At 44.0% G+C, this 16614-nt stretch overlaps 1 protein-coding gene and 1 long non-coding RNA gene across 5 annotated transcripts in view; one reads left to right on the top strand and one right to left on the bottom strand.

The window, feature by feature from the left end:
• The window catches only part of RGL1 (ral guanine nucleotide dissociation stimulator like 1), a 277622-nt gene that overhangs the window by 118569 nt on the left and 142439 nt on the right, over positions 1-16614 (top strand). The gene's annotated exons all lie outside the window — the stretch shown is intronic.
• LOC147356226 (uncharacterized) lies at positions 10785-16424 on the bottom strand. The gene is made up of 3 exons (XR_015142693.1): positions 16064-16424; positions 11983-12050; positions 10785-11869 (listed from the first exon to the last, which is right to left on the bottom strand). It is a non-coding gene; the product is annotated as an uncharacterized LOC147356226 (long non-coding RNA).

Raw genomic sequence — 16614 nt, 5'->3', positions numbered from 1 at the left:
CATAGTAGACACTTAATTGACATTTTTTTAATGAATTGGATGAATAACATATGTGAAAATACATTCCCTGGGTCAAAAAGTGCAAATGCCTTCCAGGTATAGACAGGACTTGAGGATCTAGACAATAAAGGACAAAGCCCCAAGGATTTTGGATTTAGTTAGAACTTGGTTGGAACATGGTAGTAACATTTACTGGGTGTATTATCTTGGTCAGTAGTTAATCTTCTAAGTCTTAGTGTCTTCATCCATAAAGTGTGGATAATAATATTCACTTAGGATGGTTGAATATGCAATGTATATAAACCTAGGGCAGTGACTGGCACATAAGTGCTTAATAATATTGTTTCTGTTTCTCTCTCTCTAGTTAACTCAGGATTGATAACAAAATCATTGGAGTTTTGGCCCTTTGAAAGCAGTCTTGAATAGACTGGGATATATAAAACTGTTAACATTTGTCAATTCCAGATGGCAGTAATATGAACATGATTATATATTTGTATCTCTTGGCATCTTTTACAATTCTAAAAATTGAAAGTGTCAAAACAAAAAGGTTGAATAAAATGACAGCTATCTTAAAAAAAGAAAACATCTAAAATAAATTCATTCCTATCTTATTAAATATAAAATAGTGAATTGAGTCATTTACTCAATAGATATTTGTTGAGTAACTGCCATGTATAGGACTGATATAACCCCTGCCTCATGGAGCTTACAGTCTAGTGGGGAATATAGACTTTTTTTTTTCTCACAAAAGCACCATAGATGTGATCAAAGCAATTAAAACACAAGCTTGTAAAGCAGTACACGTGAGGCATATTTTAGCTAAATTTGGGAGGTGTGGAGAAGCTAAGAGTAATAAATGATGTGTAGGAGTAAGTGATTTTATACACATGAGACATGGAAATTGGATGAGTGGACCATTTCATTTTGGGGGTGGGGAAGGAAGTCCTTTGCAGGTGCAGAGGGAAAAGCATGTAAAAGGCATAGAGGGTGGGGGATAGGGGAATGAAGAGTAGTTCAGTGTGGGTGGAAGATAGGATTCAAGACAGAAAGTGATGGGGGTGATGAGGCTTGAAAGGAGGGCACGAGTCAGATCATGAGGATCTGTAAAAGTGTTGCGACTCCGGAGGAGAGTTTGTCCTCCAAACATCAAGACCCCCGCCTGACACTGTTGGTGGGGTCCCCATTTTTGTACTAATGCTGTTGATGCTTAGGTACTGATCATTCAGTACTTAAAAGATTGATGGGATGCTGTGTTTTCTGGGGGGCCTGAAATTATGTTGCTATTTTTAGTGGACAGAAACTGTACTCCTAGTGAGTGAAATAAGTATAGAAGATTTGTCTCCTATACATTTTCAACCTAAGAACTTTCATAGATGGCTTGAAGCTGTCCTGAGCGAAAGTACACCATTTCTGCCTGCCATCAACAGGAGATGGTTAGCAGTGACTCGTTTTAATGTCCTCCTGGACTGACAGTGAAACAGATGTGAAGATAGCCATTGGGAACCTGATTTATAAGTAGATGAGCTTTGTAACAAAAAGTTAGTTATAACATATTTTTCTTAGACTGCTGATGTCCTCTTGCATCAGATGAATTACGTTGTGTCCCTGATCTTGAGGTTAGCCAGAATTTTTGAAACTAATAAATGATTTTGCAACTTGGAAGATTTTTCTCTTAACAAAACTAATGGCATTTGTTCATTATCCTATGGAGCTAGGAAGAATGGAAGTTGGTTTGATAAATCTGGAACACAGTCGCACTGGGACAGAGATGAAGAAGGATGATTACCTTCTAATGACAGTCATCCACATGACCTGATCACATTCAGACACAGGACCGTTACACATGGTTTCATAATGGAAAGTAAATGGGCCAGACAATTCAGTATGCACAAACCAGCTGGTGACCTTGCCAGTGACTCCTCAGGGAGTGAGCTGATAGGAAAACTGATGATCTGAGATTGTGATTTGCCCAAAATTGCAGAATAATATCATTATACGCTAATTCCCAGCTCCATGCACTTGGTTTTTCACAGCTATTTAAGAGTCTCAAAGACTCTAAGCTTTGCAAAGTCTAGTTACATGATAAAGTTCTTGATGCTCTTATTTGGGAGCATACTTTTTTTAAGGTCTTCTCGTTTTTTCTTTTTCTTTTTTAATTGAGGTACAGTTGCTTTACAATGTTGTGTTAGTATCTGCTGTACAGTGAAGTGAGTCAGCTCTATGTAGGAGTATACTTTTTATTGTCCCTTGAATTCTTCATGAGAAAGTCTTCCCTTCCTTGAGCTCCCTGCCCTGAGTTGGGCTTTCCTTTCATTAGTTTGAGAGAATTGACCTTAAACTAGGGAGTGGGATGTTTGAGGGGGCAAATCACCTACTAGTTTGTTGTACGTGTCCAAGAAAAATCTTTAAGCTACACCTCTGGGTAGCACGTCACTTGATGGACGTGAGTCTGAGTGAACTCTCGGAGTTGGTGATGGACAGGGAGGCCTGGCGTGCTGCGATTCACGGGGTCACAAAGAGTCAGACACGACTGAGCGACTGAGCTGAACTGAACTGGGTAGCGCTTTTCTTTGCTCCGGTTGTGTTATTTTTCATAGTTAATGTGATCAGTAGTTCAAAGCAGGATCTATTTATTCTTGGCTCAGTTTCCACCTCTCTGGTTATGACTTTTAGATGTATATGCAGAATCTTGTTCTCAGAGGAAGATCTAAGAAGGCTCTGTTGTAAGTGTGGGTTAACCGCCATCAGGCACAGCTGGTGCAAATCAGCGTGATGCAGCAATAGCTTAGGGTTATTGGCAGAGCCTATGTTTAGAATTATATAGTAGAGAAGAAAAGGGGCTCTGTCTATAGGATAGAGAAGAAGGGAAAAGCTAGGGGAGGGAGAAGGGGGGATATAAAAGATAAACAGGAGAGGGAAGCCATGAAAAGAGTAGCAGTTTTCCCAGTGACCTCATAAACAAGTAGGGAGAGGAAACTATACACTGTGTACAGTTTTACTGAGTACAATGATGGTATATACCATCCTCCATGGTTTGCAGGGAATGCTGCTGCTGCTGCTGCTAAGTCGCTTCAGTCGTGTTCGACTCTGTGCGACCCCATAGACTAGCAGCCCACCAGGCTCCCCTGTCCCTGGGATTCTCCAGGCAAGAACACTGGAGTGGGTTGCCATTTCCTTCTCCAATGCATGAGAGTGAAAAGTGAAAGTGAAGTCGCTCAGTCGTGTCAGACTCTTAGCGACCCCATGGACTCCAGCCCACCAGGCTCCTCCATCCATGGGATTTGGGCACCTTATTTTATATTATGTTCCTGTCCTTTGTCAGGGTGGACAGAAAAACTATAAGGGAGCTCAACAGCCCATGGAGAACTGGGAGAGGTTCTTGAAAGAAGTTGGGAAGAATCCATGGTAAAACCACATGCCTCAGGTTTTGGATCAAGATTCACATGGTCCGGACTTCCCTGGTGGCACAGTGGATAAGAACCCTCCTGTCAATGCAGGGGACATGGTTCGATTCCTGCTCCAGGAAGACTCCACATGTCAAGGAGCAGCTAGAGCCCATGTGCCATGACTACTGGAGCCTGCCCGTTCTAGGGCTCGTGAGCCATAACTACAGAGCCCACATGCTACACCTACTGAAGCCTCCATGCCCAGAGCCCCTGCTCTGCAACAAGAGAAGCCCCTGCTCCCCGCAACTGGAGAAAGCCTGCACACAGCAACAAAGACACAGTGTAACCACAAAAGAAAAAAGGATTTATGTGGTCAGCATAAGTCTCTCTGAGTAGGGTGACATACTTGCTCAGGTCACTACAGACCTCCACAGATTTAGCTGTGTTCTTTTCTTGAGGCCTGGCTTCAGTGCTCCTTTGAAGACAAATGAGCAATGATAGATGGAGTAATTTCTGAACGAGAAGGTTCTGTCCTGTTCCAGCTCCCTACCCCCACCCCTGGCAGGATCCTACACCTGGCACCCTGGATCTGGGAGTCGCTGTAGACTCTTTTCTCAGTCTTTCAAGGGACAACTGTAGGTGACCTGAAGGAAAATAAAGAAAGCAAGATTCCCTCTTCCCCAGAGGACAGATTCCTACCATAAGGGAGCAGTGTAGCTGCCTGTTTTTCTGAGATCAGGGATTAAAAATGGTGAATTTTATTTGTAGTATTGCAATCTTCATGGCAAATAGACGGGGAAACAGTGACAGACTTTTTTGGGGGGCTCCAAAATCACTGCAGATGGTGACTGCAGCCATGAAATGAAAAGATGCTTGCTCCTTGGAAGAAAAGTTATGACCAACCTAGACAGCATGTTAAAAAGCAGAGACATTACTTTGCTAACGAAAGTCCATCTAGTCAAAGCTATGGTTTTTCCAGTAGTCATATATGGATGTGAGAGTTGGACTTTAAAGAAAGCTGAGAGCCAAAGAATTGATGCTTTTGAACTGTGGTGTTGGAGAAGACTTTTGAGAGTCCCTTGGACTGCAAGGAGATCCAACCAGTCCATCCTAAAGGAGATCAGTCCTGAGTGTTCATTGGAAGGACTGATATTGAAGCTGAAACTCCAATACTTTGGCTACCTGCTGTGAAGAACTGACTCATTAGAAAAGACCCTAATGCTGGGAAAGATTGAAGGCAGGAGGGGAAGGGGATGACAGAGGATAAGATGGTTGGATGGCATCACCAACTCAATGGAAATGAGTTTGAGTAAACTCTGGGAGTTGGCAATGGACAGAGAGGCCTGGCATGCTGCAGTCCATGGGGTCGCAAAGAGTTGGACACAACTGAGCGGCTGAACTGAACTGAATCTATTATTATCTTGAGATCAGAGAGCTTGCAGTTGTAGATGTGCTCAGATTTCAAGGTATGTAAGATGGCCCTCAATGTTAAATCTGGTTCAAGGTGAGAGTGTGAGATATGCATGTATTGATTTGACTGCATTGGGTCCTAGTGGTGGCTTGTGGGATCCTTGATCTTCATTGCAGTGTGTAGGATCTTCTGATTGTGGCACGTGGGATATATATATATATATATTTTTTTTTTTTTTCTTTTTCTTAGTTTCACCATGTGAGATCTTTAGTTGCAGCATGAGAACCATTAGTTGCAAAATGTAGGATCTAGTTCCCTGACCAGGGATCGAACCTGGGCCCCCTGCATTGGGAACGCAGAGTCTTAGCCACTGGACTACGAGGAAAGTCCCAGTTCTAGGTCTTCATCTGTGTTTCAGCTACTGGCACATGTGGTATTTCAGATATTGATTATGTTTGTGGATCGTGTTGGGAACTTCAGAAACAAGGAGCTAGATGTGTGAAGAAGGATAGATTGGAAATTCGTTTCTTTTTGTGAATGGTGGAAAAGCATAAGTGCTGGGTTCTGTGAACCAACTGAAAAAAAGAAGGTATTTTATCCTTAGTATATGGGTGAAGAACATATTGGTGAGGAAAGAACTAGAGCAATTAGAAGAAATACCAATTTATAAAAAAAGTAATTAGCATGAAAAAAGTTCAGATCAAATAATGACTGAAATGTTCAGTTTACTTTTTAATATAAAATATTTAAAGAGATATAAAGGGCATAGAGGGGTGCTCCAGTGGCTCAGTGGTAAAGAATCTGCCTGCAATGTAGGAGACACAGGAGACTTGGGTTTGATCTCTGGGTTGGGAAGATCCCCTGGAGGAGGGCATGGCAATCCACTGCAGTATTCTTGCTGGGAAAATCCCATGAACAGAGAAGCCTGGCAGGCTATGGTACATGGAGTCACAAAGAGTTGGACACAACTGAAGTGACTGAGTACCAAGGGCATAGAAGTTTATAAAACGCATCTTGATTTCAGTTTCCTCCCTAAGGGAATACCTGTAAGCAAGTAGAACATTCTGTATATACTAAGTGAAATAATTTTCTCAAAATATTTTAGTGGAAAAATAGGTTTATAGTATGATACCTTCTTCTTAAAGCAAAAGTGAGCTCTGTGAGTAAATAGCTATTTTCTTCCTGATGACCAGTCTGGCATTTGTGCAGATCTTTGAGGTCTGCTTGGTGTTATTTTTCCTGATTTCTTTGGAACAAATAACAGGTGATATAATTTTAATATTTTTGTTATACTTTGTGTCATTTTTCCAGAAGCATGGTGAATTTGAACTCAGACATCTGTTTTACTTTGGACCAGTCTCCCTTGTCATCAGGGGCATCCATTTTTGAAACAGATGTTTGGGTTGAGAGATACAGAATATGGTCATGAAACAGACCAAAGCTAACTGGCCCTCAGGGTAAATAAGCTCATGACTTTGGCCTTCTTAGCCCTATACTGTAACTAGCTGAAGTAACCTGGCTTGGGGGAAGTCTACTTCCCTGAAGACGCTCCAGCATTTAGAAATTATCCAATGAGGCTTATGATGATGCTGTCTACCTTCTTCGGCCCTGGTGATGAATAATTGGATGGGATGGCAGAAAGTAAAGAGGAACTAAAAAGCCTCTTGATGAAAGTGAAAGTGGAGAGTGGAAAAGTTGGCTTAAAGCTCAACATTCAGAAAACGAAGATCATGGCATCTGGTCCCACCACTTCATGGGAAATAGATGGGGAAACAGTGGAAACAGTGTCAGACTTTATTTTTTGGGGCTCCAAAATCACTGCAGATGGTGACTGCAGCCATGAAATTAAAAGACGCTTACTCCTTGGAAGGAAAGTTATGACCAACCTAGATAGCATATTCAAAAGCAGAGACATTACTTTGCCAACAAAGGTTCGTCTAGTCAAGGCTATGGTTTTTCCTGTGGTCACGTATGGATGTGAGAGTTGGACTATGAAGAAGGCTGAGCGCCGAAGAATTGATGCTTTTGAACTGTGGTGTTGGAGAAGACTCTTGAGAGTCCCTTGGACTGCAAGGAGATCTAACCATCCATTCAGAAGGAGATCAGCCCTGGGATTTCTTTAGAAGGAATGATGCTAAAGCTGAAACTCCAGTACTTTGGCCACCTCATGCAAAGAGTTGACTCATTGGAAAAGACTCTGATGCTGGGAGGGATTGGGGGCAGGAGGAGAAGGGGTCGACAGAGGATGAGATAGCTGGATGGCATCACTGACTCGATGGACATGAGTCTGGGTGAACTCCGGGAATCGGTGATGGACAGGGAGGCCTGGCGTGCTGTGATTCATGGGGTCACAGAGTCGGACACGACTGAGCGACTGAACTGAACTGACAAGAGGGGAACAGTCTATGCTTACCCTGGGACTGGTGGTCCATCAGGTAGAAAATCGTGTTCAAGTTATGCTTACTTTACAGGGTTTATATCTAGACCAACATCATAGATATTTTACTCAGATAAATAAGGACAATCTTGCTCTGTAACGAAAGCCATGGAAGGGGGTTTTGACCCATAGAAAGCCTCCATGTATATCACAACAAGAGTCAGGTGGCAAGTGAGCCTTTCAGTGCAGTGGACTCCATTGAGTTTCAGTCTTGTCTGTTATAACTCTGTCTGGGTAGTCAGTGGTATATGCCACAGCAGCCCAGACTATGGAGTGGATTAATGAAGCTGCGATTCTTCCCCAAGGCCAAGAACACAAAAGAATATGCTGTTCAATAGAAAGGGAGCTCTGGACGATGTGGGTCCTGTGAGGCTGGTTTACAAGCCTCCTACTTCAGTGTCTACTCTTTGTCAACATTCCCTGTGAACACCTCTCTCACCCTTCTGATTGGAGTGGGGAAGGGATGAGAATGTTCCTTCCAAGTCTTTCTAGGTAGCTGGGGCAACATTTTGGTCCCTCCTATTCTTGGGCAAGTGCTAGTTCCTCTTATCAAAGTCCCTTTTCCAAAGTGAAATAAGTGGAAAATTAAAATTCAATTAAAAACCCAGATGAGGCAATTCTTCTTCTTTCCACTTCCCCCTCCACCCTAATACACAGTAAACAGTTTTTGCAGAGGCCAGCTTCTCCCTCTCTGTGGACCAGAATACTTCCTCTTTAGCTGAGTTGGCTGAGGGCATTATCCATCTCTCGGCCAAGAGCCTTTTTTTTTTTTTCTTTGCTCTTTGGACACATACCCAAATTTTGTTGAAGATAGAAACTGTTTCAAATAATAGAATGTTTATTAGTATTTTTAATAATGGAGAGTACAAATAAGACGCCTACTCTGATTCCTGATCTGTCTCCCAAATGCCACCCTGCCCTGTTAAGCTGTTTCTCCAGCCCATCTCAGGTTCTTTACTCAACGTTTACCACAGCTAACTATTTCCCGAGATGATTTCCTGCACATGCCTGAATGTAATTATGTGCTCCTCTCCACATACGTATGTGTATTTGAACACATAAGGGATCACGCTATACACACTGTACTGTACTTGACTTTTTCCCCCTTAGTGAAGTGTTATGGAAATCTTTCCATATTGACACACGCGGATTCATCTCATTCTTTTAACTAATCCATTATATGGATATGCTATTTTTATTTAACCAGCCCCTCTACTGATGGATATTTTGATGTATTTGTAAAACCACGACAAAGTAATGCTTCAGTGACCATCCTCGGACATAATGTTTTGTTGAAGTGTTCCATGTATATCCACCGGGTAAATTCCTAGTGGTGACATTACTTGTTCAAAGGGGAAGTGTGTTTTTAATATTGATATTACCAAATGGTGCTTTAAAAAAGGTTAGGCCCATTTACACTCTCAAGATTTTACAAATCTATTTTGAGTAGAAAGAAAAATAATGTTTTCTCAGACTTGTGTAGCCAGTTTCTGTTTTTATTCTTAAAGTGCTTTCTGTGCCTTAGCTTCTGGAATCTGATACATAAATAAGTGATGCTCACAGCTCAGCTCCCTTGTCTGCTCTTCCCCTTGAGAATCTGTCACGCTCTAAAGCCAATCAATAGAATAATTCTTGTCCCAAGCCATTAAAGTTAATTTTCCACTTGTGTTGGGTCAGAAAAGGATGTGGGTTCTAACTACGAGGACTGTCCACCTTGTGAGGGTAGTCTGCCCACAGGGTACCTGCCACAAGGACACCAGGGCTCCAGTTCCAGGTAAAGCATCTAAAAGACAGGGCTTGACCATGTTATCTCAGGGCTTCCGCAGTAGCTCAGCTGGTAAAGAATCCACCTGCAATGCAGGAGACCCCAGTTTGATTCCTGGGTCAGAAAGATCCCCTGGAGAAGGGAAAGACTACCCACTCCAGTATTCTGGCCTGGAGAATTCCATGGACTGTATAGTCCATGGGGTGGCAAAGAGTCAGAGATGACTGAGCGACTTTCACTTTCACTTCATATTTTATCTCAACCCAGACACATGGAGTTTTGAGAGCTTCATCATCAACATCAAAGCCATCAAACTTGTGAGGCACTAGAGAATCTTCTTTGATGCTTCTAAAGGACACTCAGCACCAATAGCTTCATCAGGGGAAAGGAGTGCATTGCTCAGACACGGACGCAGGGAGGAATGACTAACCACTGGAAAGCCTTTGAAGCATTTTTACTCATTGTTAGATGCTTCTTCATAAAACCTGGCATTTTGATGTCTGTCTAGCATCTTAGGACTCCAGATCATTGGGCCTTCAGACCTCCTGGCCTGGGATTCAACACTATATATGTTTATAGTTGAACAGGAATATTAGACAGGAAAGCCACTCAGGTGTCTAATATTGCAGGATAAATACCAGTAGAGCAGACATTGTGGTTGGCAGATTCTAGTGATTTTTACTTGGTAATGTACTCTGCCTCCTGTACATAGATCTGGTGAGATAGTTCTCATGTTTTATGAAGACTCTGGAGTGCCTAAGAGGAAAGCGGGAAAACATGTGCAAAGTACTCGTGGCGCAATGTGCTTAACTCTCCCCCATCATACGGTGTCATAGACATTTGGCAAAACAGTCTCCATGTCCAGAATGTACTGCCACACAGGGAATAAGAGGCTGACTGTTATTCAGGGTGCAAGAAGTAACTTTGCCCATTTTAATAACAAACACAAACATTCACTCTTGGCAATCTAGGTTTCCTGCTTGTGCTGGTGGGAGGCTCTGTGTTTCTCGGGTCCACAAATTTCTTTCTATCCCTGGGGAAACCTGCTGTGCTGCCTTTTATCACACTTGTGGACCTAGTAGGTGCCAAGGAGAGACAGCAGGGATCTGAATTGGGTGGCTGAATTTCTTCCAAGTCTGCTTTAGGAACCATCAAGACTTAGGGTGGGGGAGTGGGGGCTCCCAGATGCATTTGGGGTTGAGGGGGAGATGCAAAGAGATAACTCTGAATAGAGAGGCTATATAGAATAATATTGTATTATTACTTAAGGGACTCTCAGAGAATTTCCTTAACGTCTATAGGGACAGGGGCCTGTATCCCCCATGTTTCAGGAATGATATTAAGGATGTTAAGCAGGCTCTTGTGGAGAATGCAATGGCACTCCACTCCAGTATTCTTGCCTGGAAAATCCCATGGACGGAGGAGCCTGGTGGGCTGCAGTCCATGGGGCCGCGAAGAGTTGGACACGACTGAGCAACTTCACTTTCCCTTTTCACTCATGCATTGGAGAAGGAAATGGCAAGCCACTCCAGTGTTCTTGCCTGGAGAATCCCAGGGACGGGGGAGCCTGGTGGGCTGCCATCTATGGGGTCACACAGAATCGGACATGGCTGAAGTGACTTAGCAGCAGCAGGAGCAGCAAGCAGACACTTGACCGTCACACTTGTTCAGTTATAATCCTTGATGGACTGTTACTCATTTTGCGAAATGGAGCCAAGTCCCTCTTTCCCTCCTTCCCTCTCCCCTAGCTATTTTGCTTTGCTAAGTAATCAGACATGGATCTTATACCCAAGCCATTTATTTATATTCTTGGGGAGATTAGACATTTGCAAGAAGGAAGAATGTAATAAAAGCCACACTGGAAATCCAGATAATGAACTGGAGGAGTTCAGAGGAGAGGGATGTCATTTCCAGTCAGGATGGGGAGGAGATTACAGATTGTCATGTTTGGAGGCTTAATATTTAGTAAGAATCCCTCAGGAAATGGGAATGGAATGGGAGAAAGCCCTTTCCGGCCTGAGTGGTTGGATGGAGTGAATCAGGGAGGTTAGTAAGTGGGGGGCATGAATGGCAAATGACGGGGAGATGATTTTGACTGGAGTAAAGGGTACACAAGCTTAGGGAGGAAGAAGTTTCAGTGGTGGGTAGATGGAAATTTGCAGGGCCTTGATGGTTAATTGTTACAGCTCAAAACATTGTTAGAAATGGCCGGGTTCACTGCCAAAGACAGAGCAAACTGGCAGAAGCTAGATCTGCCCAGGGGACTGGGGTAGGAGCTGTAGGGCAAGTCTAGGCTGCAAACGAGGTGTTGGAAGGGAGACTCAGAGGAATATGGCAGCAGACGACAAGGTGGTCACTCTACTTGCCTGGGTGAGTGGAGCTGGTGTTGGGAGGTGGCTGACAGATCTTGAGGCGGGGAGGTGCTGGCACTGGAAAATCTAGCACCAGGTGGACTTGAGAAATTTTGTTCAGGAGGGAGATTCAATAAGAAGGTCCGTCAGCAGTCAGCAGGCTCCAGCCGCTAAGCTCAGGTTCATGGGCAGACTTCCAAACTCTGGAAGGAGGAAAAAGTGGAATGGAGAGCGAAATGCAAGGCCCCCACCGCAGAGGGACCAGGCAGACTTCCAAGCCAGGAGTCAGACCTGGAACACAGGGGCCTGACTCTAAGGAGGGGCAGAAGTCTGATGCTCCATTCCAGAGCGCTGAGCTGAGGTCTTTTCATTCCTTCTGCATAAGGTTATGACTGGTCTTAGACACTGGGTCCGCAGGTGGGAGCCGAGAGGCCCATCATTGTGGATGGGAGGATGCGGATCTGGAGGAAAGGCAGTGTCGGCTGCTGGCGAAAGAGTCTAGGCTTTATCTGGTGGCTAAAGAGCAAAAATGTGGAAAAATTAAAACACGGGGATATCTTAAGTAGAGCTATATTTCAGGAAGATTCGTTTGATCCTAATGGGTCAAATGAACTAAAGTAAGTTCTCACCTGTGACAAATTTCTTCTTCTGAGTACTTCTCCCACGTGTTCACTTCTCTCCATACCTCTTTCTAGTACTGTGGGTTAAAGAAACTAGATTATTAAAATTAATTATTAATTTCATCTGTTCTTTTATTTTTTAAAGTGGCTCCTAGAAAAGTTAAAGTGCCCTAAGTGGCTCACACATATTTATATGGTGGCCGTGCTGCTCAAATCGTTTCTCCATACTGCAGTCAGATCTGTTTAAAATGTGACTCTTCTCATGTCGCTCTACTGTGTGATATCTTTTCATGGTTTCCACTGCTCCAGGATGAAGTCCAGATTCTTTCACGCGGCTCCCAGGCTGTTCGTAATCTGACTCTTACAGCATCTCAGCAGTGCCTTCAGGCTATCAAAGTATATTCAGTTGTATCTGTGAAATTACTTTCTTCTCATTGGCATCCATGCCTTTGTTCATGTCATTCCTTTTCCTGAACTAAGCATTCTCCCCCTAGATTCAGTTCAGTTCAGTCGCTCAGCCGTGTCCGACTCTTTGTAACCCCATGGACTACAGCACACCAGGCCTCCCTGTCCATCACTAACTCCCGGAGTTTACTCAAACTCATGTCCATTGAGTCTGTGATGCCATCCAATCATCTCATCCTCTGTCGTCCCCTTCTCCTCCCGCCTTCAATCTTTCCCAGCATCAGGGTCTTTTCCAATGAGTCAGTTCTTTGCATCAGGTGGCCAAAGTATTGGAGTTTCAGCATCAGTCCTTCCAATGAATATCCAGGACTGATCTGCTTTAGGATGGACTGGTTGGATCTCCTTGCAGTCCAAGGGACTCTCAAGAGTCTTTTCCAACACCGCAGTTCAAAAGCATCAATTCTTCAGTGCTCAGCTTTCTTTATGGTCCAACTCTCACATCCCTACATGACTACTGGAAAAACCATAGCTTTGGTTAGACGGACCTTTTTGGCAAAGTAATGTCTTTGCTTTTTAATATCCTATCTAGGCTGGTCATAACTTTTCTTCCAAGGAGTAAGCGTCTTTTAACTTCATGGCTGCAGTCACCATCTGCAGTGATTTTGGAGCCCCCCAAAATTAAGTCTGTCACTGTTTTCACTGTTTTCCCATCTATTTGCCATGAAATGATGGGACCAGATGCTATGATCTTAGTTTTCTGAATGTTGAATTTTAAGTCAACTTTTTCAGTCTCCTCTTTCACTTTCATCAAGAGGCTCTTTAGTTCTTCACTTTCTGCCATAAGGGTGGTGTCATCTGCATATCTGAGGTTATTGATATTTCTCCTGGCAATCTTGATTCCAGCTTGTGCTTCATCCAGTCCAGTGTTTCTCATGATGTACTCTGCATATAAGTTAAAATAAGCAGGGTGACAATATATAGCCTTGACGTATTCCTTTCCCAATTTGGAACCAGTCTGTTGTTCCATGTCCAGTTCTAACTGTTGCTTCTTGACCTGCATACACATTTCTCAGGAAGCAGGTCAAGTGGTCTGGTATTTCCATCTCTTGAATTTTCGGCAGTTTATTGTGATCCATACAGTCAAAGGCTTTGGCGTAATCAGTAAAGCAGATGTAGATGTTTTTCTGGCACTCTTGCTTTTTCGATGAACGAACAGATGTTGTCAATTTGATCTATGGTTCCTATGCCTTTTCTAAATCCAGATTGAACATCTGGAAGTTCATGGTTCTCGTACTGTTGAAAATGTTCATGCTTATTTTTGCTTCCCATTAAAGTCTCAGCTTTAGACATCCCTGACTTCTTAACTCTGGATTAAGAGCCTCTCGACGCTAGGGGTCTTACCTTGCCGCCGCCGCTGCTAAGTCACTTCAGTCGTGTCCCTCCAAAAAGCATTCCCGCGTTCTTTTTACAAGGTCCCGTATCCTGGTCTCTGTCCTTCCTAAGACAGTAAGTCCTCTGAGAGCAGGGGCTCTGTGTCGATCCCCATATCCTGGTCTCTGCCCTTCCTAAGACGGTAAGCCCTCTGAGAGCAGGGCTCTGTGTCGATCCCCATAACCTGGCCTCTCTCCTTCCTAAGACGGTAAGTCCTCTGAGAGCAGGGCTCTGTGTCGATCCCCATATCCTGGCCTCTGTCCTTCCTAAGACGGTAAGTCCTCTGAGAGCAGGGGCTCTGTGTCGATCCCCATATCCTGGCCTCTGTCCTTCCTAAGACGGTAAGTGCTCTGAGAGCAGGGCTCTGTGTCTATCTCCATATCCTGGCCTCTGTCCTTCCTAAGACGGTAAGTCCTCTGAGAGCAGGGGCTCTGTGTCAATCTCCATATCCTGTCCTCTGTCCTTCCTATGACGGTAAGTGCTCTGAGAGCAGGGCTCTGTGTCGATCCCCATATCCTGGCCTCTGTCCTTCCTAAGACGGTAAGTCCTCTGAGAGCAGGGCTCTATGTTGATCCCCGTATCCTGGTCTCTCTCCTTCCTAAGATGGTAAGCCCTCTGAGAGCAGGGCTCTGTGTCGATCCTCCAGTTTGCCCAGCAGTCAGCACAGTACTTGGAGCGTAATGGCTGCCTGCATGATCGTCTGAATGAATGAATGGGGCCGTTGTACCAGGTCTGAGGAACCCGAGCCAGGATAGGGGCCCCGGGCACGAAAAGGATAAAAAACTCATGAAAGAATCAGTGAGGACATAATTCTTGACAGCTGGCAACTGTGTGGATACACCTCTGATTACTAATGGGTATGGGAATGGCTACCCACTCTAATATTCTTGCCTGGAGAATTCCATGGACAGAGAAGCCTGGAGGGCTACAGTCCACAGGGTAGCAAAAGAGTCAGGCACGTCTGAGCAGCTAACACTTAAACTTTTTTTTTTTTTCATGAAGAACTAATGTACTTCATGAGGTGCCATAAGTCCTAAAAACATACAAACAAGAATGTAGACAAATGTTCTGGAAATAAAAATGTATTCTTTTGAAAGTGGCATGATATTTGGAGTCAAAAGACTTGGCTCTAAGCATTTATATTGTCTTTGCAGTCGTGACATTTCAGTTTCTTAAGTCATAAAATGGAGATAGTGATACCTCTACTTTTGGGAGTCGTGAGGATTAAGAGAACTAATGTGTGTAGAATCATTTCGTAAACTGCAAAATGACAGAAAGCGTTAGTGATTGCCAATCCAAAGATATTTATTTCTGTAAAAAGATGACAGTCATGCTGTAGTGACTAAATTATACATAATTCTGAGCTACGTCAGGGATGTAAATCTCAAACCACCAGAGCACAGAGGAACTTGGACAGCCTACACTGGTTGAAGTTACACCTTTCCATTCATATGACTTGAGGAATGAATGCTCTGGTGAGACAGTGAGCCAGAGGGGCGATGGGTGAGTGTGCATGTGTGGTGTGAGGGGGCTGGGTGGCCTCCTTCCCTCTGCCTGGTCTGGGATGGCCTCACATTTGACTGCAAGTTTGAAAGTGTTAGGCGTTCAATTGTGTCTGACTCTTTGCGATCCCATGGACTGTAGCCCGCCAGGCTCCTCTGTCCATGGAATTTCCCAGGCAAGAATACTGGAGTGGGTTGCCATTTCCTTCCCCAGGAAATTTTCCTGGCCCAGGAATCAAACCCAGGTCTCCTGCATTGCAGACGGACTTTTTACTGTCTGAGCCAGGGAAGTCAAGCTTGGGCTCACATTTTTGTTTTTTCAATCTGTCGAATCAATTACATATACATTTATACTCATCTTCCTGATACATTGCCCCTTTTAGCATTATGAAATGTCTCTTTCTCTTGTGGTGCTCTGTGCCTTGAAGTCTATGTTTTAAACTTTATTTATTTATTTTTGGCTCATGCCCAAAATCCTTCTGCTCAGACTTCTCTCTCCTCTTCTGCTCTGCTCCTCTCAAATCCTTCCCCTTCCACCTAGACATTCTGTTTGTCCTTCAAGTCTCCGTCAGGAGGCTCACAGCATTCACCATCTCTAAAGTTGCTTTTTCCTCCCTTGAAAGAGACCTCACTCTTCTCTCTCATTCCCCGGTCAGGGGTTGCACCAGCTCCGAGTATTCCCAAGGTGGACTTGCAAGAGGTCCTTCCAACCAGCCTGTATCCCCACTCCCCGCCAGGGACTGGACTCTCACCTGTTTGTGCTCAGATGGCTATTCCAAGCAGAACAAACTGTAACACTCGCATTCTGATTTGGAATTTGGAGTCTGTATGGTTTCCTGTTGTTTGTTGTTTAGTCGCTTCAGTCTTGTCTTTTTTGTGACCCTGTGGACTGTAGCCCACCAGGCTCCTCTGTCCTTGAGATTTTCCAGGCAAGAATACTGGAATGGGTTGTCATTTCCTCCTCCAGGGGATCTTCCCAACCCAGGGATAGAACCTGCATCTCCTGCATCGGCAGGTGGGTTCTTTACCACTGAGCCAGCAGGGAAGCCCAGAAGCTCACAGGCACACCATTTCCTCTTGCCTGCTGGCTTTGGTCATTCCCTTGTTTGCCTCCCTGACTTGAGACCTGGGACCAGGATGTGCAATTGGCACCTTACGCATAGCACGTGCTCTGTTAAACCCTTAAAATAGTTATTTATTTACCTGACCCTTTCCAGAGAATTATTTGAGGAATTATGGGATTATATAAAATAAAACAAAAGCATACTTAATGTTTCCAAGGGACATGTGTCCAGTTACTATA

The sequence above is a fragment of the Bos grunniens genome, chromosome 16 (assembly GCF_055505025.1).
Source record: "Bos grunniens cultivar Pamir isolate PY7600 chromosome 16, Bosgru_T2T1.0, whole genome shotgun sequence".
NCBI classification, from domain to species: domain Eukaryota; kingdom Metazoa; phylum Chordata; class Mammalia; order Artiodactyla; family Bovidae; genus Bos; species Bos grunniens.
The sequence above is the reverse complement of the archived record's forward strand: the minus strand, read 5'-3'. Positions and strand labels throughout refer to the sequence as shown.